The sequence below is a fragment of the Furipterus horrens genome, unplaced genomic scaffold (assembly GCF_987537825.1).
Source record: "Furipterus horrens unplaced genomic scaffold, mFurHor1.1.pri manual_scaffold_12, whole genome shotgun sequence".
NCBI classification, from domain to species: Eukaryota; Metazoa; Chordata; class Mammalia; order Chiroptera; family Furipteridae; genus Furipterus; species Furipterus horrens.
In genome coordinates, this window is record NW_028327182.1 from 22,019,554 (window position 1) to 22,035,433 (window position 15,880).

The window sequence follows — 15,880 nt, forward strand, 5'->3', positions numbered from 1 at the left end:
CAGCCAGCCCAGTCGGAGAGAATACAGCTCTGCTGCTAAGAGCCTATAAGCCAAAAACTAAGTTAACAGAGAGTCTAATTTGGAGCTTTTTCAGGCCAAAAAAAGTTGAGTTCTTTCCCACTTCAAAGTGAAGCCACGGCCAGAAGCAGGAGCAGGAGCAGCTTTCATAGGAGGTAAAACCAATGGCCCCATGCCTTTATCAAGTGCTTCCTTTCAAAGTTTTCTGTCAAACTGTGGAAGCGCTTTATTAGCAAAGATCACCATGGCTATTGTTTCAAATAGTCTCATGTTAATTGTGGGGAGAGGGAGCTGGCAAAGCACAGAGGTCTGTATGTAATAAACCATAGTCTTTAGGCTTCAAAACTGTATCAAGACAAGATCTCTGATTGGTTACTCACATATGGAACAGAAGAGCAGGAAGTTGATTGGAAGCCTCTTAGGTTTTTAGGGAATTGTACTGCTAGTGAAACTCCAAGCCTAGCCAGCAGCATCATGACAGTCCAATCCCTAAAACAATCCCCAAGTCTTCAAATGCATCCCTTGAAAAGAGGTGGGGTGTGAATGTAGCCCCTGGGAAGAGTCTACTCTCTAATGCCCACTTGGGAAGGACCATAGAGGAGAGGGGACCAGGGAAAGTGTCCCAGAGAGGAAAGCAACAAGACCTTGAGGACAATAACCATGGAAATCACGCTAGCGTCAGGGCTGTAGTATTCACTATTCTTCACTATTGACTTTTGGCTAGACCATGATGATCTGCGCATAGGCAGAGATCTTTAACCTTGAGCTGGAGGCTATAATTGCGTTGCACTGTGGGGTGTCTCCACCAGAGAAGGATCTTATGTATGAAAGGAAAGTTGTGCATGCATATTTGTGGAGTCAGTGAAGCAGACTAGCAGAGACTGAGAGTTTCTTTTTATTACTTACCCCTTTCTTTTTGTAACAGAACCCAGAATTTTATTTAGCTGGGCATGTTGCCTTTCAAACAGGTGGTAGGAAAACACTTCATGTTTTTGATTAGAATTATGCTTCAGGAAGATTATTCTAAAACAGTAGATAGTATTGATTAAAGGAGGGAGAGACCGAAAGAAAGGATTCTGGATTGAAGTCTACTGCGATGTGCAAAGGAGAATTAATGAGACCTAAGTAAAACTTAATGCAAGGGAAACGAAAGAGGAGATGGGAACCTTGAAACACACAGGTAGATGCTGTTCAGTTTGATTATGAGGAATGGGGAGCAAGGGAAAGAAAAATGTCACATATGCTCCATCGTCCCATTTAAATGTATAGTGAGTAGTCATGCCAGAAACAGAAACAGGGAAAGCAGGAGGAAGAGCAGGACTGTAACAACCTACATAAGCTCTGGTCTGAATATATAAGTGTGCATTGCTGGCAAGACATCCAAGTTAGTATCTGACACAAACTTGAAGTCATACAGGAAAGAGGAAGATAAACTGCGGCCTGGAAAATCATCTGCCAAGGGAAATAAAACAGAGAAGTAGAAAAGATCATCAAGGGAAGGCTGGAAGAAAGAAAGAAAGCCGAGGATTATCTAACACAATTGGGAAAGGTCTTCTCAGAAGTAATTTCCCTATCTCCCAACTCAAGTACAGACAGGGATTCTCAAAGTGTGGTCCCTGGGCCTACAACCTTAGCATCCTGCAGTATTATGGGCTGAATTGTGTCGCCCTGAAGTGCATATGTTGAAGCTCTACTTCCTAGCATCTCAGAGTGTGACAATATGTGGAGATAAGAGCTTTAAAGATACTTAAATTAAAATGAGGCTATTAGGATAGGTCCTAGTCCAATCTGCCTGGTGTCCTGTAAAGAACAGGACATTTGAATACACAAAAAGTCACCAGGACTGTGCACACCCAGAGGAACACCATGTGCAGCCATCTACAAGCCAAGGAGAGAAGCCTCAAAGAAAGCAACTCTGTCAGCAACTTGATCTTGGACTTCCATCCTCCCGAACTGTGAAAAAAATAAAGTGCTGTTGTTTGCAACAGCAGCCCTCATGGATGAATACATGTGGGAGCTTATAACGAATGTAAACTTTCAAGGCCCATCCTAGACCTATGGAACCAGATACTCTGGAGATAGGGCCCTACAATCTGCATTTTAATGGAACCTCCTGGTGATTCTGATGCACTGCTGGGTTTTAGAATATTCTAACTTAAAAATAGAGACTAAAATAAATTATATTTCTCTTATACCCTGAGTTGTCATATTCTTTGTAAAGAATTATTTAAGCAGAAATAAGCAATAGCAGTGTCTTAAGTAATCAGCTTTAGCGGTCATTAAAAGAAATTCAGGTAATAGTATCAATATCAACTAAACCATTCGTTGGTTCCTATTCCAGAAACCTATGATTCCCAACTTTTAGGATGTCAAAGAATCACTAGGGAGCTTGTTAAATATGCAATTCCAAAACTTGGATTATATTGGTCAGTGTGGACTTATATCTTCAACAAACATCAAATAATTTTTTAGATTTTATCTTTCAATTACAGTTTACATTTAGTATTTTTATATGTTAATTTTAGGCTGGGATTAGAAAATCGCAAGGGTTAGAAAGCCATGTGCTTTACAAAGGGTTCCCCTCTATGTTTCCAACATCAGATAATCTTGATGCAAGCATCAATACAACACAAATTATTTGTTCTCTTATTCAGTCCATGAATAGAAAGACAAAAACTGCTATCTATATGAGCTGAGGTGACCACAGAGATTAAGCACTGAAATTTGAATGACTTAGAAAGAATCCTAAAAACATTTCAATTATCTTGGTCTTCTCAAACAACTGCTTTCTTGAGGAAATAATAACTGCAGAAATTCCGTAAGACCATGCACTCACCCTGGGAATCGTAACTTCAGAGGCTGAAATTTCAGGTAAAAGGTTCTGACTAATGTTTTTCAAACTCACCCACCATTTTTGGATGTCACAATATTTAGTTCTAGTTGCATCTAAAGAAGCCACATCAAGGCAGGTCACTACTAATAACACGAAACAAATTTGATTTTTTTGGATCTTAATCCTAGACCACTTCCTGTTCTCCACATAAGAAGAGTTAGTCATCTTTCTTAGACCTTTGTTATAACAAAATAAAAAATTTCATTGTTTTGTCCAACTTCACCATGTGAAATAACATGAGAGAAAAATACACCATTTTACCAAAAACCAAGTTTTAAACATGTGCTCAAATATAGAAATAAAGTATATAATATTTGAGGTTAAATAAAAGTCACTTATATTAAAGATATTTTAAAATAATCATCCACTCTCCACATGGCTATGAGTAAGTAAATAAGTAAAAAACATTTTAAATAATTGGATTAGAACCTTTTACTAGTAACAGTTTTATGCTCTTTTTTCTCCTAAACATTGAACTTGTTAGCTGTCCTTTCTTTAATTCTCAGATTCAGTTGAAACATTCAATCAACTTAAGGCAGCGATTTTCAACTGATGTGCTGCAAGAATTTTGAAAACATGCAATGCCTGACCTCTTTCCTTAGATTGTCAAATTTAAAAAATGTCAACAGCCAACACAATAGCAGTCTGGTGTAAATGAATCAAAATCACACCTTTTTTTTTTTTTTTTTGTCAGATCTTCAAAAAATCTAATGTGTTTTTTGGTGTGCCACAGAATTTTAGTACTTAGTTTACATGTGCCATAAGATGAAAGAAGTTGAAAACCACTGTTTTAAGGGTTTGTTTCTAGAACAACCTTCTCACAGACAAAGTTTCTGTTCAAAACCTCAAGTGTTACAGTGGAGAAGCCCCTAAGACATGAGAGTGACCCACTGATCTCCAGGGACGTCCACCCCAGTGCCTTTCTTCCTGAGAAGAAGAGACTTTTAAGGGACTCACACTGCCATATCTCTCATTGCCCTTGTTTGTGGTGCACCTGTGTCCAATGGGAAAACCTGACATGCAATATTAAACATTAACAGAAACTAACTTGAAATTCTAAAGTGTTTGGGTTAATTTAGACAAATAGCTAAAATGATGAGATTAGCTCAGAAACAAACAAAAGGATTAAAATTAAACAGGAGAAGAGAATAGCTGAGGAGAATCATGATTCATCTCGTTTATAGCTTTGTTGGAAAGCTCTTCACTGAAAACCACAGCCAGCTCTTTTTTTGCCACACAGATTTCATGCTTAACTGTGCTCTGTGGATAAAGGCAGAATTACTTGAAATCGTATTACGAGCTCCATCCTGGGCTGGCGTGGGGGGAAGGCGGGGATTCGTGAAGCCAAGTCTCTCAGCTGATGGCTGAGCCTCGTGTAACTAACTGGACTAAGCCACACGAGGCAAGCTCCTCTTCCAACCTGCCGGTGTCCCCCTACAGTCCTCTCTATCGGCCCTCCCAGCCCCTGCTGAAGGACATGTCACTTCTCTCCATGGTCCTAAAATGGTTTTGTTTAGCCACTTCTTTCACTGCAGTTGGGTGCCATTGACTTCCAAGGGAGTCTTTATGAAGACAACTTAAAGGCCCCTACAGGGAAAAGAAGTTGGTGGGTGTTTCAACACCTGTTTACCTGGGCTGCTAAAGTAAAGCCACTTCCAAGTTACTTTCCTTAAGAATTCTCGTTCCTCCTGCTAAAATGACTTTGACTTTTCTCCTTGAAAAATAGTAACACTGACCTTAATCATGCTACACTGCACTCACCTTTCTTTGGGCCTGGTTTTTCCATTGAAGAGGGTGTCTCACACCCTTTCCCACACATCTTTGGCCTGAGCCATCCCAGTGAGTGGCATTATGGTCACACAGTGTCTTCCCATTGTCAAGTTTTCCTCTTGATTGCAGGGGTGGAGAGTTATTTATTTAAAACCCAGACTACCAGAACAAGTCACTTTCCTGGCTATTGTAAAGCTATCAGTTATTTCTGGAAAGGGAGCCAAGCTGTCATGTGTAGGTGAAGGACCCTGCTCCCAAGGCAGGGAGGAAGCAGAGACAATCACACTGTTCCTTCTTGTGGACAGAGGTGGCCTGAGAACTCCTAACATAGGACACACTGTTGTTAAAGAAAATGGGTGACGAGAGGCTGCTAGACTAGGCTGAAGAACAAAAATACAATCGACCCTTGAATAACCTGGGTTTGAACTTTGTGGGTCCACTTATACAAGGATTTCTTTTCAATAAATACAATCATCACTTCCTTTGGGGTTTCTGCATCCTGCATTCGAGGATTCAGCCAACCACGAATAGAAAATAGAATTTTTGCTTTTTCAACCACAGATTCCCAACAGGGGATTCCCAACCACCAATGCAAATACTGTCTGCAATCTGCGGTAGGTTGAATCTGCAGATAGGAAGGGCTGACTGTGGAGTCAAAGGTTCTAAATGAATTTTTAACTGCACCAGGTTGTCACACCCCCTGTTCAAGGGTCAACTGTACATTAAAACTGAAAAAAAGGATGCTTTTTAATTATATTTTATAGCTTATGCTATTATTATTGTCCTGATTTTTCCCCCTTTGCCACTCAGCACCTCCTACCCCTTCAGGCAGTCCTCCCACCACTGTTTATGTCCATGGATCATGCTTATAAGCTTTTTGGCTGCTCCATCTCCTATACTCTACTTCATATCCCCATGGCTATTGTATAACTACCTATTTGTACTTCTTAATCCCCTCACCTCTTCACCCATTCCCCCACAACCTTCTCGCATCTGGCAACCATTAAAATGCTCTCTGTAGCTATGATTCTGTCTCTGTTCTTGTTTGCTTAGTTTGTTTTTTAGATTCAGTTGTTGATAGATATGTATTTTTTGCCATTTAATTGTTCATAGTTTTGATCTTCTTCTTTTTCTTAAATAAATCCCTTTAACATTTCTTATAATAATGGTTTGGTGATGATGAACTCCTTTAGTTTTTTCTTGTCTGGGAAGCTCCCTATCTGCTCTTCAATTCTAAATGATAACATTGCTGGGTAGATCCATCTTGGCTGTAGATAAAAGTAAAGACATTAAAGGAAAAGGGCAGAAAGAATGAAATCAAATGGGTGTGATCACAAAAGGCCTATAAATAAATAATGAATTAACTAAAAGGCAAGAATAAGTATGTTTTCCTTAGGCTATTCTATTTAATTCATTGATCAGTAAATATATATTTTAAGTATATTTTATTGATTATGTTGTTACAGTTATCCAAAATTATCCCCCTTTGCCCTCCTCAACCCAGTAATCCCCTTCTTCCCAGCAATCCCTCCACTTAGTTTATGTCCATGGGTCATGCATGTAAGTTCTTTGGCTTCTCCCTTTCCTATACTGTTCTTAACATCCTGTCTATTTTTTTTCTACCTATTATGCTTCTTAATCCCTGCAATATTTCCCCTATTCTCTCCCTTTGCCCTCCCAGTTGATAACCCTCCAAATGATCTCCATGTCTATGATTCTGTTTCTGTTCTTGTTGTTTGCTTAGTTTGTTTTTGTTGTTTTCATTTTTTAGATTCAGTTATTTATAGTTGTTTATTTGTTGTCATTTTACTCTTCATGGTTTTGATCTTCTTCTTTTTCTTAAATAAGCCCATTTAACAGTTCATCTAATAATAGCTTGGTCATCATGAACTCATTTAGCTTTCCCTTATTTGGGAAGCACTTTATCTGCTCTTCCATTCTAAATGATAGCTTTGCTGGATAGAGTAATCTTGGTTGTAGGCCCTTGCTTCTGCTCACTTTGAATACTTCTTGCCTGTCTCTTTTTGCCTGCAAAGTTCCTTTTGAGAAATCAGACAGTCTTATGGGAACTCCTTTGTAGGTAACTCTTTTCTTTTCTCTTACTGCTTTTAAGATCTCTCTTTATCTTTAACCTTTGGCATTATAATTATGATGTGTCTTGGTGTGGTCCTCTTTGGGTCTAGCTTGTTTGGGGCTCTCTGTGCTTCCTGGACTTGTATGTTTATTTCCTTTGCCAAATCAGGGAAGTTTTCTTTCATTATTTTTCCACATAAGTTTTCAATTTCTTGCTCTTCCTCTTCTTCTTCTGGTACCCCTATGATGTGGATGTTGGTATGTTTAAAGTTGCACCAGAGGGTCCTAATCCTCTTTGTTTTTTTTTCAATTCTTATGTCATCTTTCTCTTCTGGGTGAATATTTATTTCTTCCTTTTGTTCTAACTCATTGATTTGAATTCTGACATGCTTCCCTTCACTATTGATTCCCTGTTTATTTTCCTGTATTTTGCTTTGTGTAATCTTCATATATTCCTTTTTTTTTTTTTTTTTTTTTTTTTGCTCTACTCTTTGAATTCTCTCTGGGCATTCTTATCACCAGTGCTTTGAACTCTGCATTTGATAGGTTGGCTATCTCCATTTTGTTTTGTTCTTTTTCTGGGGTTTTGATCTGTTCTTTAATTTGGGCCATATTTCTTTGCCTCTTCAATTTGTCAGATTCCCTGTGTTTGTTCCTGTGTGTTAGGTAGAGCCTCTTAGTAGTATGGCTTATGTAGAAAAGACACCTGTAAATTTTGTGGGGTGGAGCCTTAGGTAATTGCTTGGGCAAGGCCACCCACTTTACTGCTTTATGGCTATCTTTGTGGTGGGGGTTCAGAGAGGTGACAATGCCACTGTCTGGTTTCTGGCAATTTGCCCTACACTTGCCCCATTTCCAGTCACTTCACTCACTTTCCATATGTGATTGGCACCCTTCCAGGTGCTGCCCTGGGGTTTTCATATGTTCTAAGACCATGCATGCCCGTTAAGTGGCAAAAATCTGGCAGTTTATTCTACTGTCCCAACCCCCACTGTTTTTTACAGCCAGAGGTAATGGGGGCTTATCTCCCTGGTGCTGGAACCCTGGGCTGTGAAATCTGGCCTGGGGCTGGGATTGCTCATTCCCAGGGTATCCCTCCTGATTTTTATCCACCACATGTGAATGTGGGACCATCCATTCCAGCACTGCCACCACTACTGCCACTGCTTCTTGGTGCCATATCACCTCTTTACTTCATCTCCATGACTTCGCCCTTCCTACCCATCTGGATGAATGTGGTCTCCTTAAATCCTTGGTTGTCAGACTTCCATACAGCTCAGTTTTCTGATAGTTCTGGTTGTTATTTGTTTTTGAGATCTGGTTGCAATTCTTTCTACAGTTGCCTAAGGAGGCGAAACATGTCTTTCTATGCCTCCATCTTTACTGGAACTAATTATATAGTAAACTCCAAAAATCAGGTTCCATGCCAGCCAGCAAATAAGATAAATATAGTCCCGGCCCACATCGGGGTTATAGTCATGAGAGAAAGAGATACTTAAATTTTTTAATGAAGAAAAGTACAAGATGCAATGAGAGAATGTAACCAGAGCAATGGTTTGGGGAATGAGCAAGATATGTCTCCCCAAGGAAGTGACACTTAGGCAAATGTCTAAAAAGGGTGAAGAAGCAATAATCAGGTGTAGAAGGGGAAGGAAAGGAGTCTGTGGGGAGGTTCTAAGAAGGAAGCAACTTGGTGTGTTCTAGAAATTATACCAAGGCCAATACAGTTGTGGAAGAATGAACAAGAGAAAGGGAGTTGGGCAATAAGAACATGAAAGGCAGGTAATCAGGGACTTTATAACTCAAGAAGATGTGGGTCTTTTTCTTAGAGATAAGGGGAAGCCATCCAGGTTTCAGCAGAAGAATAATTTCAGATTTGACAATTAGTGCTGTTGTGTAGGGAAAGACTGGGAGGGACATGTGTGGATGAGGGAAAATAAACCACTAAATGTAATTCAGGTAAGAGGTGAAGATGGCCTACATAAGCAAAGTAACTCTGGAAAGATTCAAAAAATACTAGATAAAAAGTAATTCAAGTCATCTGCCCCCTTGCTTTAGAACCATTCAATAACTTTACATCACACTAGAATAAAAACTCAAACTCCTTACCATGGGCTACAAGACCTCAGACAATTTGACCCCTATGCGACTCTTTAAATTCATCAATGCCACTGTGCCTGGGCTCACTACCCTGTGGCTCACTGGTCTGTATTTATTTTCTTAGAACTCTTTAAGTCCTTTCCTTTTTATCTGCTGCTTTTCTTTTTTGTTTGTTTTGTTTTGTTTTGTTTTGTTTTGACTGAAGCATTTATTCCCCCATATCTTCCCAAGGTTTTATTTCTCACTATTCACATCTTAACCAAAGCCATATCCTCAATGCCATCGCTCTCCCTTACCTAAAGTACATCTTTATCAGCTCTATTATTCTTTGTCTCAGGCATCTATTATGTATGAAGAATTGGAAGACACATTTGTGAACAAAACAGGAAAAAAAAAACCTGCCTGTAGGGGGGATTCTAGTGGACATGGATGACTAATGGTAACAAAATATGAAAACTTAATTTGTAAATCATAAGTGAATATAGAGTAAGTTAGAAAGTCAGAAGATTATTTTAGAATGTCAGAGGGGCTATGAAAAAAAGAAGAAAAATAGGAAGTGAGCAGGAAAGAATGGAAGGAGTGTAATTTTATTTTATTCTTTTTCAACTACAGTTTATATTCAGTATTATTTTGTATTGGTTTCAGGTGTACAGTATAGTGGTTAGACGATCATATACTTTACAAATGTTTTCCCTGATACTTTCAGTACCCACCTGGCACCATACATAATTATTACAATACTATATTTTGACTATTCTCCATGCTGGTGACTATTCTCTGTGCTGGTGATTATTTTGTAACTACTGATTGTGAATTCTTAATCCTTTCACTTGTTTCACCCAGTTCCCCAACCCTTCTCTCCTCTGACAACCATCAGTCTGTTCTCTGTATTGTATCTATGAGTTTGTTTCAATTTTGATTGTTCATTATTTTTGTTCTTTAGATTCCACATGTAAGTGAAATTATATGGTACTTGTCTTTCTCTGACTGACTTATTTCACTTAGCATAATACCTTCTAGGTCCATCCATGCTGTCACAGCAAATGGTAAGATTTCATTCTTTACTATAGTCAAGAAATATTCCATTGTATCCACAAGGTAGGGTAAAAGTAGGTTTATAGTTGTGAGTATGAGAAACATAAAGTTTATTCTTGTATTGTTATTTATTAATTATTGTATTATTTTCCATATGAACAACTGTAAACCCATTTCTGACCCATCTGTATGTACCACAAATTTTTTATTTACTTGTTTATTGATGAGCACTTGGGTTGCTTCTATATCTTATCTTATAAGTAATGCTGCAATGAACATACAATCCAACACCAAAAATACAAACAATCCAATTAAGAAGTGGGCAGAGGACCCAAATAGACACTTCACCAAAGAGGGCATACAAATGGCCCATAGACATATGAAAAGATGCTCGACATCACTAGATATCAGAGAAATGCAAATTAAAACCAATGAAATATTACCTCACACCTGTCAGAATGGCTGTCATCAATAAATCAACAAACAAGTGATGATGAGGATGCAGAGGAAAGGGAACCCTCATGCATTGTTAGTAGGAATGCAGATTATTGCAGCCACTGTGGAAAACAGTATGGAGGTTCCTCAAAAAAATTAAAATGAAACTGACCCAGCAATTCCACTTCTGGATGTATAGCCAAAGAAACCCAAAACACTAATTCATAGGGAGTATAATTTTAAATAAAAAGATCAGGGTAGGCCTCATTAAATTAGAAGACACTAAGTAAAGACAAAGAAAGTGAGTCACCCCAAAGATACTTCTAGTATTTTTTTCCCTTATAGCCTTTATTATAATTTTTAATGGCCATATTTGTCTCTTTGCTTTGAATGTAAGTTCCATCAGGGAGAGGACTGATTTTTGTCCTCTTCTTTCTTGTATCCCTAGACTTTGGTGCAAATATTTTGTGTATTGAGTCGATACATGAAAGGAAGCAAGTGTTCAAAGTGCTCTCTCAAAATAAAAGAAAGATGTTTGATTCTAGTCAATGTTAATGATTTTCCAGAATTTTCAGTATTCATTTGCCAGAAAGCCATGGCAACTAAGGTGTTTGTCTGCTTGCAACACACTCTTTCTCCATTTTTATGGTAGCAAACTCTTCCTTATTGTGTGAATCTTCCCCCTACACACACTGAATGAGCACCTCCTCAGGAGGCCGAACTTCCAACTACTGTGGTTTCACAATGGACCCTGGGACAGATGTGTGACCCAAATGGCTCCAGTCGGGGCCTTTAATGGTTGTTGATGTTGTTGCTTTGTACAAACTATGTAAGCTGCTTGTGGCCTACTTTGGCTCGGGTATGAAGATCCTGCCTGAGAATACAATTAACTCAGAAAAATCAATGATAAAAAGGAAGAAAGAGACATGGTTTTGTAATTGTATAACAACACCTAGAACCACTCATTCCCAAAGTCAAGTTTACTCTTTGAACTTCCCAATCAGTAGAGGAGAAAAAAAGCTTAATTTTAAGATTTTTCTGTTATTGCTTTCAGTTTACTTAGAGCCTTTACTAAATATATCTGTCAAACAAAATGTAAGGAAATATAATCAGGAAACTGAGAAGGGCATTTTTTTTCTTCTTTAAACTATTCATTTTTTAACTGAACAAGTAAGTGTTAATAACAAATGGCCTATTGACAGTGGGGCCATTATTAATCCTATACAAAATGAAGATCTATTCATTCAATTCATGAAATATATAGTGAGCATTAATATATTCCAAGTTCTGTGCTAGGAGCTGGGTATATAGAATGTTGTCTTGACAGTCAAATCCTTGTTCCTATTTGGAGAATATAAGCAGCAATAAATTTCATGTGAGCAAAAGGAGAAGCTTAGGGTGTAATGAAAATTCAAAGTGGGGAGACCACCCTAAGTCACCAGAAGTCAGAGTGATGGAGTACTCGGGGCAGCCCTCAGAGGATGAGATGCCTAAGGTGAGACCCGCACAATTACTAGGATTTTGTCAGAGGAAAGTAGAGGAAAGAGAGGGGAAAGAATTTTAGACACAGAGAAGGGCATCTCAAAGAACTAGAGACAGGAGGATCTGGGGCCAGGAATGTTTATGTATGATAATATCAGCAGAGTCTTTGAAGACTGTCTCAACAGAATCACCTGTCACACCTGTCTTGCATTCAAGTGTCAGCATAGCATGTCAGTGACACTTTCCATTTTCAAAGCTCACACTCATAATCTTATATCACATTTTATATTTCCCCATTTATTTATTTCCTTATTTAACAGGTGCACTTAGAATACATTGCTTATTAATATTATTTACTACTTTCATTACAGAGTAATACAAAAGATCATATTTTTGTCAAATGCAATCAGTGTCTTAACACTGAACTGTGCTTATAAGTTTATTGAAGTAATTTCTACATAATCCTCCTGAAGATCAGGTTTCAGCTACAGAGCATGTAGTCTAAACTTGACAAGGGTTATGCCATACACTCTCTGTAAAATGTTATAATCATATACTCCACTAATAAATTTCTGAAGAGAAGAAGTGGTTGTTTAGAATAATAAGATCATATATCTTCCTGCTGGAATAAAATGAGATTTTGAAAACAGAGTTATTGTATTGTTAAATGGGACAGAAAAGACATTTCTCCTCCCCAGAACATTTGTTATAAATTTAAACAGAAAATATTTTTATGGGAACAGGAATCATAACTTATGAACAATTTTATTTCACTGAGGTTTATTTCCAATGGATCAATATTTTGGGTTGAAAAGAACATTCTTCTAACTTGATATGATAATGTTCCATAAAATGTCTTAGAATTGAAATATTGCATCACTCGTGACTTTGCCCTATTGAAGGCCAAATCATGATAATTTTGTGCAAACCACCATCTGTTTATTATAAAAGAACACTATTCCTCACTTGTTAAAAGTATATACAAGAGAGAAAAAAAAACCTCCAAAGGCTAAACTAGTACATATTCAGCCCTACTACAAACATTCTCTGGTCCCTGAATTAAGCAAATCACCAACCAAATTGGCAAACATTAATATTACTGTCTGCCTTTTATAGAGAGCAAGCTCTGTTTCTGTTGGACACATTTTCAGGAAGTGAGGTAATGCTCAGTTCTACCCTAGGAACGTAATCCCTGGGCCTGCTCAGAACTGGCATGACCGAGCCATTGTTTGAAGGTACAGGGAGGTTGTGGGTGGTATGATGAAACCAAGATAAGACAACTCAAAGGCAATGAGTGTCAATGTTCAAAGTCATTGAAGTCAATTAGACTTTTACAGAAGAAATGGCAACAGTACAGAGCTTCTGGATTGATAAATCATTATTGATCCGACGTCTTCCTTCCCCTTCTCTACATCTGGCCCTTCATATAAAATTATCCTTTCCTGAGTAACTTGGAGTTGACTTCTGCTCCAAAAAGGGGGGTGGGGGGTGGAGGGTGAGGTAGGGAGAAGAGTTTCCAAAAACTTTTCTATATTGGTTGTAAAAGGACATGAATATTCTTTTTTTAATTAAATCTTTATTGTATTTTTTTCCATTACCATTTAATCCCTTTATACCCCCTCCCCCCAGCAACCACCACACTGTTTTCCATGTTCATGAGTCCTTTTTCTTTTTGCCTCAATTCCTCCACACCCTACCCTCCCCCACAGCTGTCATCCGCTCTCCATCTATGAGTCTGTCCCCAGTTTTCTTCCTAGTTCAGTTTGTTCATTAGATTCCACATATGAGTGAAATCACATGCTATTTGTTTTTCTCTGATTGGCTTATTTCACTTTGCATGTTCCCCAGGTCGATCCATGCTGTTGCAAAGGGTACAATTTCCTTCTTTTTTATGGCCGAGTAGTATTCCATTGTGTAAATGTCCCATAGTTGTTTTATCCACTCATCTACTGATGGACACTTGTGCTGCTTCCATATCTTGGCAACTGTAAATAACGCTGCAATAAGCATAGGGGTGCTTATGTTCTTTCAAATGAGTGTTTTGAGTTCCTTTAGAGATATCTGAAATGTATTTCTTGGAGGTAGCATATATATGGGTCTCATTTCTTATCCATTCACTTATCTTTTGTTGGAACATTTAAGCCATTTACATTTGAAGTGATTATTGATAGATACGTATTTAGTGCCATTTTATTGTTAGGCTCTTTTCCTGTTGTTTCTTTGTTTGTTTGTTTTCTTTCTCCTTTTCTTTTTCTTCTTAAAGCAAGCTTTTTAATATTTGTTGCAGTACTAATTTGGTGTTAACAAACTCCTTTAACTTTTTCTTGTCTGGGAAGCTCCTTATTTCTCCTTTGATTTTAAATGATAGCTTTGCTGGGTAAAGTAGCCTTGGTTGTAGGCCCTCAGTTTTCATTACCTTGAATATGTCACACCACCCCTTTCCAATCTGAAATGTTGCTTTTGAGAAGTCAGATGGCAGTCTAATTGGTGGTCCCTTGGATGTAACTACCTATTTTCTCTTGCAACTTTTAGGATTCTCTCTTTTTCTTTAAGCTTTGTCATTTTTATTATGATGTGTCTCAGTGTAGGCTTCTTTGGGTCCACGTTCTTTGGAACTCTCTGACTTTCCTGGACTTGTGTGTCTTTTTCTGTCACCAGATTAGGAATGTTTTTGGTCATTATTTCTTCAGATAGATTCTCAATCCCTTGCTCACTCTTCTCCTTTTAGTATTCCCACGATGCAGATGTTGTTATGCTTCATGTTATCCAAAATGTCTCTTATGCTTTCCTCATTTTTTAAAATTATTTTTTCTTTTTGCTGCTCTGCCTGGGAGCATTTTTTTTTCTACTTTATCTTCCAAATCACTGATTCAATCTTCTGCTTCATCTAACCTACTGTTTATTCCTTCTAGTGTATTATTTATTTCAGATATTACATTCTTTATTACTGACTGGTCCTTTTTTATGGTTTCTATGTCTTTTTTTGTGCTGTTGAGTATCCTTATAATTGTTACTCTAAACTACCTGATAAATTGCTTGCCTCCATTTCATCTAGCTCTTCTTTTGGAGAATTATTTTGTTCTTTCATTTGGGGTCTGGCTTTTCTGTTTTTTTTGTTTGTTTGCTTGTTTGTTTTGTCTTCCCATTCTGGCTGCTTCTTTGCATTGGTTTCTATGTATTATGTAGATCTCCAAAGACCCTAGTGCAGACCTTTGTCAGATGCTGCTTGTGGCTGGTTCTGGTCAACCTATTTGGAGCTATCAGTGATCCACACTGTGTAGCTCGCTCTGCTGGGCCTAGGTTGCAGGTCCAATTCCTAGTCATGGTGCACTCAGGAGACAGTGCATCAATATTTTTCTCTCACATTGATCTTTCTCTCTTTCTGTCCCTTCTTCTCTCTCTGAAGGCAGTAAATATATCCTTGGTTATTGCTCTCCACAATCCCCAGCAGGAAGTGATGGAATATTCTTCAATATCTACTGCTTATAGGCAATCAAAAAATATATTAAGGGTATAGATAGAATGTCTCTGTTAGTGTCCATATTTTGTCCTGAGACTGAAACTCTCATCCATTTCCTAAAGTTGTGGTTTTTAAAGTATAAAGAGAATGAATTAATTTCTTGGAAGTTTTAGTCATTTCCCATTTATCAATTAAGAAATTTTGAAGTCATTAAAATCCTGGGGTCCCAAACTTCCTGAACATCCCCCTAGTACCTGACAGAAAGGGTGCTAGGGAAACATCCATCTAGAAGATTTTGTTCAGGTTGTCAGTGTTATACCTGTAACCCTAGGGAAGGAGGCAGTCCTGAATCCCAGTTGTGGTTATGTTTTCCATCTGGAATCTCTCTAAATGAATGACAAAAGTAATGATAATTACACAACACTTTTACAGTTTACCAAATGCTTTCACAGGTTTTATGCTATTTAATCTTAATAATGGCCCCTTGAAAGTGATACTGCAGATGCAATTTATTCCATGTTCAGAGGAGACAAATAAGACCTTAGAGAGGACCCTTGTAAGAACTCAGATCTAGTTCCAAGACTAGAGACTTGAAGCAGTGACTTAAAGAAGCA